Here is a 15643-nt window from a genome sequence, read left to right as displayed (position 1 = left end):
AGGTTTATAAGGGTTTATATTTAGTCTTTTCTTCTGTTGTTTCTCTTCTTCCTCTTGCCCTTTTTCGTTTAGGTCCTGGGAGGAATGGAGAGGGGTCCTACTGACTAACTTTTCTGAGAGTGGTCAGAGAGTTCTTAAGCAGGTCTGTTGATTTTGTAGAATACATGAAATTCAATTTATAAAAAGCCTAATTTCAACTTAAAGGAATGGATTACAAATAGACTTTACTTTTTAAAAAGGAGGCATTTTGATCCTAATGTCCATAGGGTATTTTACTTTGGCAAGCGGCATTTGGCATGTGGGTTGGATCAAAACTGACTAAATTAAATAAGATCTGCTTAATAAAAAAGCATTCAAGTCATGTCTTATTAGTTATGTTGAATACATGTAATATGGCAGAATTCTTTATTGGTTCCATGAAAAGTACCAAGAAAAGATGAAAAGGTGAATTTCTCACTTGTCCATAATTCTGTAGGCGAATGGAGGCATGGATAAATCCAAAAAGGAAAATAAGCATTTATTTGGCCTTCTCTCTGATGTTTTCAGAATTCATAACTTTGCAGGGGGAAATCAAGGCTACCTTATGATCTCAGAGAAGGGCAGGTGTATATAGTTGGTTTCATTCAGTTGCCTCTCTCTCTGTCATCTTAAATTAACTTTTTCTTGATCACACAGATAAAACTCTAGCTCAGTGATTTCCCAAACCTGTCTTCACATTGAAATCACCTGTAGAGCTTGGAAAACTGATGCCATTGTCCCTTTTCCCTTCTCCAGCAGATTGTGATTTGATTGCCCTGAGAGTGTGGCCTGGACTTTGGAATTTTTAAAAGATCCCAAGATGATCTAAAGTGCAGACAAGGCTGGGCACGGCAGCTCACGCCTGTAATCCCAGCACTTTGGGAGGTCGAGGCAGGCGGATCACCTGAGGTCAGGAGTTCAAGACCAGGCTGACCAACATGGAGAAACCCTGTCTCTACTAAAAATACAAAATTAGCCAGGCGTGGTTGTTCATGCCTTTACTCCCAGCTACTCGGGAGGCTGAGGCAGGAGAATCGCTTGAACCCGGGAGGCAGAGGTTGCGGTGAGCCAAGATTGCACCATTGCACTCCAGCCTGAGCAACAAGAGCGAAACTCCGACTCAAAAAAAAAAAAAAAAAAAAAGCACAGACAAGTTTGAGAACCACTGCTAGCTAGAACTGGCCACTGTGTGATCTGTGACTTTTTTCCCCCCATAAATATTTGGATAAATATTTATAAGTAGAGGGAAAAATATTTTGATTTAAGAATCCTGGCTGGGCACAGTTCCAGCACTGTGATTTGATTTAAGAATCCTGGCTGGGCAGAGTTCCAGGGAAGGTAGGGCAGGAGGATTGTTTGAGGCCAGGAGTTGGAGATCAGCCTGGGCAACACAGCAAGACACTGTTTCTTTTTTTTTTTTTTCTTTTTGAGGCGGAGTCACGTTCTGTTACCAGGCTGGAGTGCAGTGGTGCCATCTTGGCTCACTGCAACCTCCACCTCCCGGGTTCAAGCAATTCTCGTGCCTCAGCCTCCCGAGTAGCTGGAACTACAGGCGCCTGCCACCACACCCAGCTAATTTTTGTATTTTTAGTAGAGACGGGGTTTCATCATGTTGGCCAAGATGATCTCGAACTCCTGACTTTATGTGATCCACCCTCCTCGGCCTCCCAAAGTGCTGGGATTACAGGCATGAGCCACCAGGCCCCACCAGCAAGATACTGTTTCTACAAAAAAACAAAAACTAAAAAAAAAGGCCGGGCACAGTGGCTCACGCCTGTAATCCCAGCACTTTGGGAGGCCAAGGAGGGCGGATCATGAGGTCAGGGGATCGAGACCATCCTGGCTAACATGGTGAAACCCCATCTCTATTACAGGCTGGGACCTGTAGTCCCAGCCACTTGGGAGGCTGAGGCAGGAGAATGGCGTGAACTTGGGAGGTGGAGTTTGCAGTGAGCTGAGATTGCGCCACTGCACTCCAGCCTGAGCGACAGAGCGAGACTCCATTTCAAAAAATAAAAAAAAAAAAAGGAAATTGCCAGGCAGTTTATTCAGCAGGATTTCCATGTAGGGTACAATAGTTATTTATTGTTGCATAACAGATTACCACAAATTTAGCAGTTTAAAACAACATACATTTTTATTATGGCATGGGTTTCCATGGGTCAGTAATCGGCATAGCCTAGATGGGTCTTCTGTTTCAGGGTCTCTCACAGGAGGTAGTCAAGGTGTCAGCCAGGGCTGGTGTCTCATCTTAGCGCTTGGCTGAGGAATAATCTGTTCCAAACTAACTTGGTTGGTGACAGAATTCTCTTCTTGAAGGGATGTTGAATCGAAGGGCTTGGTTTCTCACTGGCTGATGGCTGGAGGTTGCTCTGAATTCCTTTCCATGTAGCTTCTTCAACATCACAAAGCTGAGAAAGGAATCGCAAGTCTCCAAGGAAGATGGAAGTCACAATTTTTTATAATCATGGAGTGGCACCCTATCACATTTACCATAGTCTGTTAGTTAGAAGCAAATCACCAGGCTAGTCCATACTCAGGAGGAAGAGATTACACAAAGGCATGAACACCAGGAGGCTGGAGTAATTGGTGGCCATTTTACAAGTCTGTCTACCACAGACTTCTTTAGACAAAACAATCCTAAAATTTGTATGGCAGGCACCACAAAAGACCTTGAGTAGCCAAAGCAACCCTGAGCAAAAAGAGCAAAGCTGGAGGCAGTACACTTCTTGACTTGAAAGTATACAAAACTATTGTAACCAAAACAGCATGGCGCTGGCATAAAAACAGACACATAGACCAATGAAACACCATAGAGAACCCAGAAATAAATCCACACATTTACAGCCAACTGATTTTCAACAGAGACACCCAAAACATACATTGATAAAAAGACAAACTCTTCAATGCATGTGCTGAGAAAACTGGATATCCACATGGAGAAGAATGAAACTAGACCCCTATGTCTCACCATATACAAAAATCAACTCAAAATGAGCTAAAGACTTAAATGTAAGACCTGAAACTATGAAACCACTAAAAGAAAACATAGAGGAAACACTTCAGGACATTGGTCTGTGCAAAGATTTTATAGATAAGACCTTAAAAGCACAGGCAACAAAAACAAAAGTTGACAAATGGGATTATATCCAGTTAAGAAAGCTTCTGCACAGCAAAGGAAACAGAGTGAAGAGATAACCTGCAGAATGGGAGAAAATATTTGCAGACTATTCATGTGACAAGGGATTAATATTTGGAATAAACAAGGAACTGAAATGTTTCAACAGCAGAAAAACAGTCTGATTTTAAAATTGGGTACTTGATCTGAATAGACATTTCTCCAAAGGAAATGTAAAATTGTCAACAAGTATATGAAAATCTGCTTAACATCACTAGTCATCAGGAAATGCAAATCAAAACCACAATGAGACATTATTTCACCCCAGTTAAAATAGTGGCTATTACCAAAAAGATGGAGAAAAGGTAACTATTATATACTGTTGATTGGAATGTAAATTAGTATAGCCATTATGGAAAATAGATGGAGGTTCGTTAAAAAGCCAAAAAGAGGGCTGGGCGCAGTGGCTCACGCCTGTAATCCCAGCACTTTGGGAGGCTGAGGCGGGTGGATCAGGGCTGAGGTCAGGCGTTCGAGACTAGCCAGGCTACTATGGTGAAACCCTGTCTCTACTAAAAATACAAAAATTAGCTGGGCACAATGGCGGGCGCCTGTAATCCCAGTTACTAGGGAGGCTGAGGCAGGAGAATCTCTTGAACCTGGGAGTTGGAGGTTGCAGTGAGCCGAGATCACACCACTGCATACTAGTCTGGGGCCTAGGCAACAGAGTAAGACTCCGTCTCAAAAAAAAAAAAATCTAAGACGAGAACTACCATATGATCCAGCAATCCCACTAATAGGTATATATTCAAAGGAAAGGAAATCAGTATGTCGAAGAGACATCTGCATTCTCATGTTTATTGCAGCACTATTCACAATAGCCAAGATAGACAATCAACTTGTGTCCATCAGTACATGACTAGATAAAGAAAATGTGGTATATATACCATAAAAGAATGAAATCTTGTCATTTGTAGCAACATGCATCAGCCTGGAGGACATTACATTAAGTGAAATAAGCCAGCACAGAAAGATAAATGTCATATGTTCTTATATGTGGAAAGTAAAAAAAGTTGATCACAATAGAAGTAGAGAGTAGAATAGGCCAGGTGTGGTGGATCACACCTGTAATCCTAGCACTTTGAGAGGCCAGGGTGGGTGGATCGCTTGAGCCCAGGAGTTGGAGATCAGCCTGGGCAACATGGCAAAACCTCATCTCTACTAAAAATACGCAAGAAAATTAGCTGGGTATGGTAGTGTGCGCCTGAAGATCCAGCTACTAGGGAGACTGAGGCACAAGAATTGCTTGAAACCAGGAGGCAGAGGTTGCAGTAAGCTGAGATTGTACCACTGCACTCTAGCCTGGGTGACAGAATGAGACTGTCTCAAAAAAAAAAAAAAAGGTTATAAGAAATAGAGAGTAGAACAGTGGTTACTAAAGTCTGGGAAGAGCAGGGGAAGGGTAAAAAGGAGAGACTGGTTAATGGATAAAAAATTATAGCTGGATAGGACGAATAAGTTCTAGTGTTCTCTAGCACTGTAGGATGACTATAGATAAAAATAATTTATTGTATATTTTCAAATAGCTAGAAGAGAGGATTTTGAATGTTCCCAACACAAATAATAAATGAGGTGATGGATGTGCTAATTAATTACTCTGATTTGATTATTACACATTGTATACATGTATCAAAATATACTGTACCCCATATATATGTACAGTTATGTGTGATTAAAATAATTTTTTTGAAAAAGAAAGCTGAAGTAACATGTTTTATATATTTTATATTTAAAATATAAATATTTCTCATGATGTTAAATATTCTCAAAAACATTAGTCTCAATGGGAAGCAATATTTGAGTATATTTAAATTGTTTAACCGCTTCTGTTGTTGAACCATCAACAGAATATTTTGACGAACTTTTTTTTTTTTTTTTTTTGAGACAGGGTCTCACTCTGTTACCCACGCTGGAGTACAGTGATGCAGTCATGGCTCACTGCAGCCTCAACCTCCCAGGTCCAAGCGATCCTCCCACCTCCGCCTATTGAGTAGCTGAGACCACAGGTGTGCCACCACACCCAGCTTGCTTATTTATTTATTTATTTATTTATTTGTTTATTTATTTATTTATGACAGGGCCTCCCTCTGTCACCCAGGCTGGAGTGCAGTGGCGCGATCTCGGCTCACTGCAACCTCCACCTCCTGGGTTCAAATGATTCTCCTGCCTTAGCCTCCTGAATAACTGGGACTACAGGCACCTCCCACCACGCCTGGCTGTTTTTTGTATTTTTAGTAGTGATGGCATTTCACCATATTGGTCAGACTGGTCTCCAACTCCCGACCTCAGGTGATCTGCCTGCCTCAGCCTCCCAAAGTGCTGGGATTACAGGCGTGAGCCACCACGCTTGGCCTGAATTTTATTTTTGTAGAGATGGAATCTCACTGTGTTGTCCAAGCTGTGATGACAGTTTTTTTCTTTTTTCTTTTTTTTTTTTTTTTTTCCAAACGGTGTTTCTCCCTGTCACCCAGGCTGGAGTGCAGTGGCGCAACCTCCACCTCCCGGGTTCAGGCATTTCTCCTGCCTCAGCCTCCTAGTAGCTAGGATTACAGGTGTGTGCCACCACACCCAGCTAATTTTTTGTATTTTGGGTAGAGACGGGGTTTCATGATGTTGGCCAGGCTGGTCTCTCGAACTCCTGACCTCAAGTGATCCGCCCGCCTCAGCCTCCTAAAGTGCTGGGATTACAAGTGTGAGCCTCTGCACCTGTCAGTGATGAACTTCTTTGAATATAAATCTTTGACCATAAAATCAGTTATTTCATTAGGTTAGATTCCTAGATTGTTAAGCTTATGGTTAAGATGTTAAGGATAATTCTATTTCCTTATATTTAAGCAAAATGTAAATGTTAATCTATTTCATTGTATATTGCCGCAATTATTTTATTTTTAAATCTTCCAGTTTGATGAAAAAAGACACATTTCACTTTGTTTTTCTTTTTTTCTGGTTTTTTTTTTTTTTTTTTTTTTTTTAAGACCAAGTCTTGCTCTGTCACCCAGGCTGGAGTACAGTGGTGCCATATTGGCTCACTGCAACCTCTGCCTCTGAGTTCATGTGATTCTCCTGCCTCAGTCTCCCGAGCAGCTGGGATTACAGGTGCGGGCCACCACATCCCGCTAATTTTTGTATTTTTAGTAGAGACGAGGTTTCACCATGTTGCCCAGGCTAGTCTTGAACTCCTGACCTCAAGTGATGCAGTCGCCTCGGCCTTCCAAAGTTCTGGGATTACAAGTGTGAGCCATCATGCCTGACCTGTTTTTCTTTGACTGCTTATGAAGTGTAGCAAGCTTTTTGATCATTGATTATTTTCATTTCTAATTTTATAAATCGCTGGGCATGGTGGCTCATGCTTGTAATCCCAGCACTTTTGGAGGCTGAGGTGGGTGGATCACTTGAGCCCAGGAGTTGGAAACCAGCCTGGGCAACATGATAAAACCCCGTCTCTACAAAAAATACGAAAATTAGCCAGGCACGGTGGAGGCTGAGGTGGGAGGATCACTTGGGTCCAGCTACTCGGGAGGCTGAAGTGGGAGGATCACTTGGCTGCATTGAGCTGGGAATTGTGCCACTGTCCTTTAGCCTGGGCAGCAGGGTGAGACTCTGACTCAAAAAACTAAAACAAAAATGTATAATTCTCAACTTGCATTTTGCCTTTCAATTCATGTGCATTTTGACTTGCAAAAATTTTAAAATAATGTAATCATATAATTAAACCTATATTTTGCCTAGTTGTTTCACAGTTCATGAACTGATATATTTTAATATGTTACCAATATATGGATCATAGTATTATTTCATTTTTATATTTTCACGAATTTTTTTTTTCTTTTTTTTGAGACGGAGTCTTGCTCTGTTGCCAAGCTGGAGTGCAGTGGTGCAATCTCGGCTCACTGCAACCTCCGACTCCCTGGTTGAAGTGATTCTTCTGCCTCAGCCTGCCAAGTAGCTGGGATTACAAGCATGCGCCGCCACGCCCAGCTAATTTTTGTATTTTTAGTAGAGACGGGCTTTCACCATGTTGGCCAGGATGGTCTCGATCTCCTGACCTTGTGATCTGACTGCCTCGGCCTTCCAAAGTGCTGAGATTACAGGTGTGAGCTACTGTGCCCAGGCTAATTTTGTATTTTTAGTAGAGATGAGGTTTCTCCATCAGGCTGGTCTTGATGGACCAGGCTGGTCTTGAACTCGTGAACTCAGGTGATCTGCCTGCCTTGGCCTCCCAGAGTGTTGGGATTATAGGCGTGAGCCACCGCACCCAGCCTATGAATGATTTTTTAATGTGTTGTTGAATTTGATTTGTCAGTATTTTGTTGAGGATTTTTGCATTAGTGTTTATCACTGTGTTTATCATCTTTTTTTGATGTTTCTTTGGTTTTGGTATCAGGGTAATATTGGCCTTGTAGAATGAGTTTGGAACTATTCTCTTCACTATTTTTTGGAATAGGTTGAATAGGATTGGAATTAGTTCTTCCTTAAATGTTTGGTAGAATTCAGCAGTGAAGCCATTGGATCCCAGGCTTCTTTTTTATTGTGGCTTTTCCTTATGGCTTTGATCTTGTTTTTTGTTTTGTTTTGTTGTGTTTTGTTTTTGAGATGGAGTCTCTGTCGCCGAGGCTGGAGTGCATTGGTGCAATCTTGGCTCATTGCAACCTCCACCTCCTGGGTTCAAGTGATTCTCCTGCCTCAGCCTCCCGAGTAGGTGGGACTGCAGGCACGTGCCACCACGCCTGGCTAATTTTTGTATTTTTAGTAGAGACAGGGTTTCACCTGATCTTATTACTTGTTACTGGTCTGTTCAGGTTTTGGATTTTTTCATGGTTAATCTTGGTAGGTTGTATGTGTCTAAGTATTCATTTCTTCTAAGTTTTCCAATTTATTGGCATATAGTTGCTTATAGTAGCCTCTAACGATCCTTTGAATTTCTGAAGTATCAGTTGTAATGTCTCCTTTTTCATCTCTGATTTTATTTATTTGGGTCTTCTCTCTTTTTTTGTTAGTCTGGTTAAAGGTTGTCAACTTTGTTTATCTTTTCAAAAAGGCAGCTTTTCATTTCACTGATCTTGTGTATTCTTTCAATTTCATTTATTTCTGCTCTCATCTTTATTATTTCTTTTCTTCTACTAATTTTGGGTTTGGTTTGCTCTTGCTTTTCTAATTCTTTAAGATACATTGTTAGGTTGTTTATTTGAAATTTTTCTACTTTTTTAATGTAAATGCCTATAGCTATAGACTTCCCTCTTAGTCCTGCTTTCACTGTATCTCATAGGTTTTGGTATGTTGTGTTTTCATTATCATTTATTTCAAGAAATTTTCCAATTTCCTCCTTAATTTCCTCATGGACCCACTGGTCATTGAGGAGCATAGTGTTTAATTTCCATGTGTTTGTATAGTTTCCAAAATTTCACTTATTATTGATTTTTAGTTTTGTTGTGGTCATAGAAGATACTTGATATTATTTCAATTAAAAAAAATTTTAATACTTGTTTTGTAGCCTAACATATGGTCTGTCCTTGAGAATGATCCATGTGCTGAGGAGAAGAATGTGGATTCTGCAGCCATTGGATTAAATGTTCTGTAAATATCTTATTAAGTTCATGTAGTCTGTAGTGCAGATTACATCTGATTTTTCTTGGTTGATTTTCTGTCTAGATCATCTGTCCAGTGCTGAAAATGGGATGTTAAAATCTCCAGCTCTTATTGTATTGGGGTCTGTCTTTCTCTTTGGCTCTAATAATATTTACTTTATATATCTGGGTGCTCCAGGATTGTGTTCATTTATATTTATAATTGTTATATCTTCTTGCTGAATTGACCCCTTTATCATTATATAATAACCTTCTTTGTCTCTTTTTTATAGTTTTGTCTTGAAATCCATTTTGTCTGATCTAAGTATAGCTACTCCTGCTCTTTTTTGGTTTCCGTTTGCATGGAATATTTTTTGTCCATCCCTTTGTTTTCAGTCTGTATGCGTCTTTGTAGGTGAAGTGTGTTTCTTGTAGTCAACAGATCATTGGGTCTTGTTTTTTGTTGTTGTTGTTTGTTCAGCCACTTTCTATGTCTTTTCATTGGAGAATTTAGTCCATTAACATTCAATGTTAGTATTAATAAGTAAGGACTTATTCCTGCCGTTTTGTTATTGGTTTTCTGGTTGTTCTGTGGTCTTCTTTTCCTTCTTCCCTTCCTTCCTGTCTTCCTTTTAGTGAAGGTGATTTTCTCTAGTGGTATGTTTTAATTTACTTTTTATTTCTTATCTGTTGTTTTTTTTATTTGAGTTTATCATGAGGGTTGCAAATAATATCTCATAACCATTATTTTAAATTGATGACAACACTGATTGCATAAACAAAGAGAAAACTAATAAAAACTCTACATACTAACTTTGTTCCCCCCACTTTTAAACTTTTTGTTTGTATTTTTATCTTATTGTACTGTCTGGAAAAGTTGATGTAGTTATTATTTTTAATTGGTCTCTTAGTCTTTCTACTTAAGATATGAGTAGTTTATACACTACAATTACAGTGTTATAATATTCTGTGTTTCTCTGTGTACTTACTATTACCAGTGAGTTTTGTACCTTCAGATGATTTTTATTGCTCATTAACGTCCTTTGCTTTCAGATTGAAGAATTCCCTTTAGCGTTTCTTGTAGGACAGATCTGATGTTGATGAAATCCCTCAGCTTTTGTTTGGGAAAGTCTTTATTTCTCCTTCATGTTTGTAGGATATTTTCACTGCATATACTATTCTAGGGTAAATGTTTTTTTCCTTTCGCACTTAGAATATGTCATACCACTCTCTCCTGGCCTATAGGGTTTCCACTAAAAAGTCTGCTGCCAGATGTATTGGAGCTTCATTGTATTTTTTAAAATTGTTATTTGTTTCTGTTGTCTTGCTGCTTTTAGGATCCTTTCTTTATCATTGACCTTTGGGAGTTTAATTATTAAATGTCTTGAAGTAGTACTCTTTAGGTTAAACTGGCTTATGTTCTATAACTTCCTTATACTTGAATATTGATATCTTTCTCTAGGTTTGGGAAGTTCTCTGTTGTTATTCATTTGAATAAACTTTCTGCCCCTCTCTTTCACTCTACCTCCTCTTTAAGGCCAGTAACTCTTAGATTTGCCCTTTTGAGGCTATTTTGTATTAATAGAACTTGTAGATGTGCTCCATTCTTTTGTCTCCTCTGACTTTGTATTGTCAGAGAGGCTGTTTTCAAGCTTACCATTTTTTTCTTCTTCTTGATCAATTCTGCTGGTAAGAGACTGATGCATTCTTTAGTATGTCAGTTGCGTTTTCAATCCAGAATTTCTGCTTGATTATTTTTAATTATTTCAGTCCCTTTGTTAAATTTATCTGATGGGATTCTGAATTCCTTCTGTGTGCTATCTTGAATTTCATTGAGTTTCCTCAAAACAGCTGTTTTGAATTCTCTGTCTGAAAGGTCACGTATCACTGTCTCTCTGGAATTAGTCTCTGGTACCATATTTAGTTCATTTGGTGAGGTCATGTTTTCTTGGATTACCTTGATGTTTGTGGATGTTTGTTGGTGTCTAGGCATTGGAGAGTTAGGTATTTATTATAGTCTTTACGGTCTGGGCTTGTTTTTACCCATCTTTCTTGCGAAGGCTTTCCAAGTATTCAAAGGGACTTGAGTGTTGTGATCTAGGTCTCTTGTCACTGCATTTGTATCTACATTAGGTGGCACCCCAAGTGTAGTAAAACTGTGGCTCTTCCAGACTCATAGAGGTACCACCTTGGTGGTCTTAGGTAAAATCCAGAATAATTCTCTGGATTACCAGGGAGTGACTCTTGTTCTCTCCTCTTACTCTCTCCCAAACAACTGAATTTTGTCTGTCTATGCTGAGCTACCTGGAGCTAGGGGAGAGGTTACACAAGCACCCCTGTGGCCACCCCACCACCAAAACTACACTGGGTCAGACCTAAAGCCAGCACAGCACTGGGTCTCTCGCCCAAGGCCTGCAGTAACTACCACCTGGCTACCACCTGTGTTCTTCACTCAAGGCCCTAGGGCTTTACAGTCAGCAAGTGGCAAAGCCAGCCATGCTGTGACCTTCCCTTCAGGGTGGCAAGTTCTCTCCAGCCCTGGGTGGGTCCAGAGATGTTCGGAAACCAGGGCCTGAAGTCAGAAACCTTAGGAATCTATCTAGTGCTTTGTTCTGCTGCAGCTGAGCTGGCACCCAAGTAACAAGACAAAGTCCTTCCCGTTGTTTCGTCCTCTTTCTGCAAACAGAGGCATCTTTCCCTACAGCCGCCACCACCCCAGACCTGCAGCAAGCACCACCTGGCTACTGCCAGCGTTCACTCAAGGCCCGAGGGCTCTTGAGTTAGGTTGTGATGAATGCTGCCAGGCCTAGGACTCTCCCTTCAGGACAATGGGCTCTTGTCTGGCCCAGGGCAGGCCCAGAGCCTTTTTGAAAATACACAGTCAGAGGAGACAAAAGAAAAAAGAATGAAAATGCCATCCAAGAACCAAGGCCTGGAATTGGGGACCCCAAGAGCCTGCTTAGTGCTCTACATAGCCCAAATAGTAAGGGGAACTTTGTCTTGTAGCTTAGTGTCTCTGGTACCTAAGCTGGAAGCTCTGTCTCCCAGGCTGGAGTACAGTGGTGTGATCTTGGCTCACTGCAGTTGCTGCCTCCCAGGTTCAGGTTCAAGCAATTCTTCTGTCTCAGCCTCGTGAGTAGCGGGACTACGGGCATGCACTACCACGCCCACCTAATTTTTGCATTTTTAGTAGAGATGGGGTTTTACCATGTTGGCCAGGCTGGTCTCGAACTCCTGACCTCAGGTGATCTATCCACCTCAGCCTCCCAAAGGGCTGGAATTATAGGCATGAACCACCATACCCGGCCCCTTTACTCCTCTTTCTTTTCTCAAGCAGAAGGAGTCTCTCCCTGTAGCCACCACAGCTGGGAATGTGCTGGGTCATACTTGAAAACAGCATGTCTCAGTCTCACCCATGGCCCCACGGCAAATACCACCTGGCTACCAGTGCTGATTATTTGGGGCCTCATGGGTCTTTAGTCAGCAAGTGATGAATGCTGCCAGGGCTGAGTCCTTCCTTTCAAGGCAGTGGGTTCCCTTCTGGCCCAGGGTATGTCTAGAAATGTCATCCAGGAGCTAGGGCCTAGAATGGGGACTTCAGGACTCTGCCCTCTCCTACTGTGGCTGAGCTGGTATCCAAGTTGCAAGACAAAATCCTCTTTTACTCTTCCCTCTCCTCTCCTCAAGCGGAGGGAAGGAGTCTTTCCAGGAGCTGTGAGCTGTGCTGCCTGGGTTTTGGGAAGAGGTGGCACAATTACTCCCTTGGCCATGCTGGCTGATGGTCCAGGTTCTTATCATGAGTCAAATGACTCATGGGGAATTGTGGCCAGAGGAGCCCCCTTCAAAAAAGGAGATAAAAAGCAGGAGACATTTTTGTTGTTGCATATCTGAGATGGGGTAAGAGTAGAAATATTGATACTAAGGGTTTAAGAGGTTTTATTGATAGCTAACTTTTGTTTTCAATAGGTAATATATTCACATGGTTCAAAAAGAAAAACATTATTCAAAAAGATACATAGCGAGAGGTCTTGATCTCACCCTCAGCTCCCATGGACCTTCTTTATGGTCTTTTTCTTCCAACCTTTTTTTTTTTTTTTTTTGAAACGGGAGGCTCGCTCTTTTGCCCAGGCTGGAAAGCAGTGGAATTCCGGCATGCTGGAATGCTGATCAGGGCACACTGCAGCCTCAGTCTCCTCAGCTCAAGTGATCCTCCCAATTCAGTCTCCTGAGTAGCTGGGACTACAAAACCCAGTCGATTATTTATTTATTTATTTATTTATTTTAGTTGAAACAATATCTCACTGTGTTGCCTGGGCTGGTCTCGAACTTATAGGCTCAGGCTAGAGCTCAGTGATACAATCACGGCTCGCTGTAATCTCTGCCTCCCGGGCTCAAGTGATTCTCCCACCTCAGCCTTCTGAGTAGCTGGGACTACAGGCACACACTACCACACCTAGCTAATTTTTTGTATTTTTTTGTAGAGGCAGGACTTCACCATGTTGCCCAGGCTGATCTCAAATTCCTGGGCTCAAGCAATCTGCCCTCCTCAGCATTCCCAAAGTGATGGGATTACAAGCGTGAGCTGCTATACCTGGTTCTAACTTTTTTAATATGAAAAATTTCAGGTCGGGTGCGGTGGCTCACACCTATAATCCCAGCACTTTGGGAGGCCGAGGCAGGAGGATTGCTTGAGCCTAGGAGTTTGAGATAAGCCTGGGCAACATAGGGAGACCCTGTCTCTACAAATAATCAAAAAATTAGCTGGGCATGGTAGTTGTGCACCTGTAGTCCCAGCTACTCTGGGGCTGAGGTGGGAGGTTACTTTAGCCCAGGAGTTTGAAGCTGCTGTGAGCTGTGATCATGCCATGGCACTCTACCCTAGGTGACAGAGCAAGACTCTGTCTCAAAAAAAAAAAAATTCAAACATAAAGAAAAGTTGAAACAATAATACCATGAACACCATGTAGTTTAAACAAGTGTTAACATTTTGTCATATTTGTAATATCTACCTTTGTTGAATAATTTGAAAACAAGCTGCAGACATAATGACACTTTATAACCCTGTGCTTTAGCATGCATCTTCTAAGAATAAAGAACATTCTCTACCTAATTACAAATAACATTACCACACCCAAGAAAATTAAAAATACTGCCCTAATACCTTCTACTCAGTTCACATTCAGTTTCCTCCAGCTGCCTAAAAAATTATTTTATAACTGTTTTCTTCAAACCAGATCTGAGTAACATTTCTGCAATTGGTTGTTATGACTCTCAGTCTCTTTTAATCTAGAACTCTATCCTTCCCCTATTTTTTCCCCCAAGATTTTGGCTTTTTGAAGAGACCAGACCAGTTTTATTGTAGCAAGTTCCATATTCTAGTTCTGTCAGATTATGTTTTCTTGTGATTTTTCTTGTTGCTCTATCTCTTGAATTCCTATGAAGGAGAAATTACGTTGAAGACTTGTTTAGACCTAGGTTAGGCACTTTTGGTAATAATACATCATAACTTAGGCTGTGTACTTAAAGTTACATCACATCAAGAGGCATAAATGAAGAGTCTCACTCTGATTGTTGCTGAGTTTGATCACTAGGTTAAGCTGGTGACTGTCACATCTTCCCATTATAATGGTACTCAGTTTTTCCCCTTTGCAATTCGGAAGTAATCTCTGGAATGATCCTTTGGCACTGTGGTAACCTGTTTTCCAACAATTTTCGATCATGCAAAAATGATTTTTAGCAACCTGTGATCATCCTTGCCTGAATCATTTATTTCATTCAGGGTTGCAAAATGGTGATTTTGAAATTCTTTCTTTGTTTCTACATTTATTAACTGATAGTCTTCTGTAAAAGAGAGCTTTGCCACTCTACTGAGGCTGAACCCTTCTAAAAAGGCTGTAAATTGCTTATTTCTTTCTCTTTAATTCTCAATCTTCAGAATAAGTCATTAATGTCATAGTTACCTCCAATGATGGGAAGAGGTGTTTTTTTGTTTTTTCACTCTCTGAGTTATTGCTGGAGATTCATGGATGCTTATTCATGATATCAATTTTAGTCATTATTCTCTTTTGGTACTCAGATTGTCTCAAATTTGCCCAGTGGAAAACCCTTAAAACTGGCTCCTGTGTTCTTGTAACACACTCCTCATTAGTATGAGTGCTTCCTTCCCTCTGGTATAACATCATTTTTTAAATTCACCTTGTAAGATAACCATTTTTATTGGACTCATATTTCTTTCTAGAGTATTTTAGCACTAGCATATATAAAATAATTTTTCTCTCCTTTCCCCCAAAAAAGTAGCACAAGGTACTCATTGGTTTACTCTGTTTTTTTCTCTCAAAAATATGTCTTGGAGATCTTTTTGTGTCAGTACACAGACAGCATTTTCCTTCTTGCTTTCTTTTTTTTTTTTTATTTCATTTTTATGGATGTTCTATAATTTAAATCAGTCCCATTGATGGACATCTGGGTAATTTCCTAACTTTTCTATTACAAGCAGTGCTGTAGTGCATAACACTATACATATGTCATCTTATATGGTGATAAGTGTATCTGTAGGATTGCTATCCAGAAGTGGAATTGCTAGGTTAATAGTTTATGCAATTGTAATTTTTTTTTAAGAGATGAAGTTTCACTGTGTTGCCCAGACTGGAGTGCAGTGGCTATTTACAGATGCTATTATAGCTCACCACAGCCTTGAACTCCTGGCCTTAAGTAGTCCTCCTGTCTTAGCCCCTCAAGTACCCAGGATTACAGGTGTGTGCCAGCACACCCAGCTTGTAATTGTGATTTTGAAAGACATTACCTAATTGCTGGTGTTGTACCAATTTGCACTACTGCCAGCAATGAATAAGAGTGCCTGTTTCACCATAACCTTTCTGGGAAC

The 15643-nt window shown here is 40.7% G+C and overlaps 1 protein-coding gene across 8 annotated transcripts in view; it reads left to right on the top strand.

Moving 5' to 3' along the window:
* NCOA6 (nuclear receptor coactivator 6) overlaps window positions 1–15643 on the top strand; it is a 110207-nt gene that overhangs the window by 15673 nt on the left and 78891 nt on the right. For 2 of the 8 annotated variants that reach the window (XM_063659158.1, XM_054466738.2), the window contains exon 2: window positions 5085–5202. The exons of the other annotated variants lie outside the window; for them this stretch is intronic. The gene's annotated coding sequence lies outside the window, so the exon portion shown is untranslated. The remainder of the gene's footprint in view (window positions 1–5084; window positions 5203–15643) is intronic. 8 annotated transcript variants of the gene reach the window in all.

Source organism: Pongo pygmaeus, chromosome 21 (genome assembly GCF_028885625.2).
Source record: "Pongo pygmaeus isolate AG05252 chromosome 21, NHGRI_mPonPyg2-v2.0_pri, whole genome shotgun sequence".
In the NCBI taxonomy this organism is placed as follows: domain Eukaryota; kingdom Metazoa; phylum Chordata; class Mammalia; order Primates; family Hominidae; genus Pongo; species Pongo pygmaeus.
This window is presented reverse-complemented; position numbering and strand designations above follow the sequence as displayed.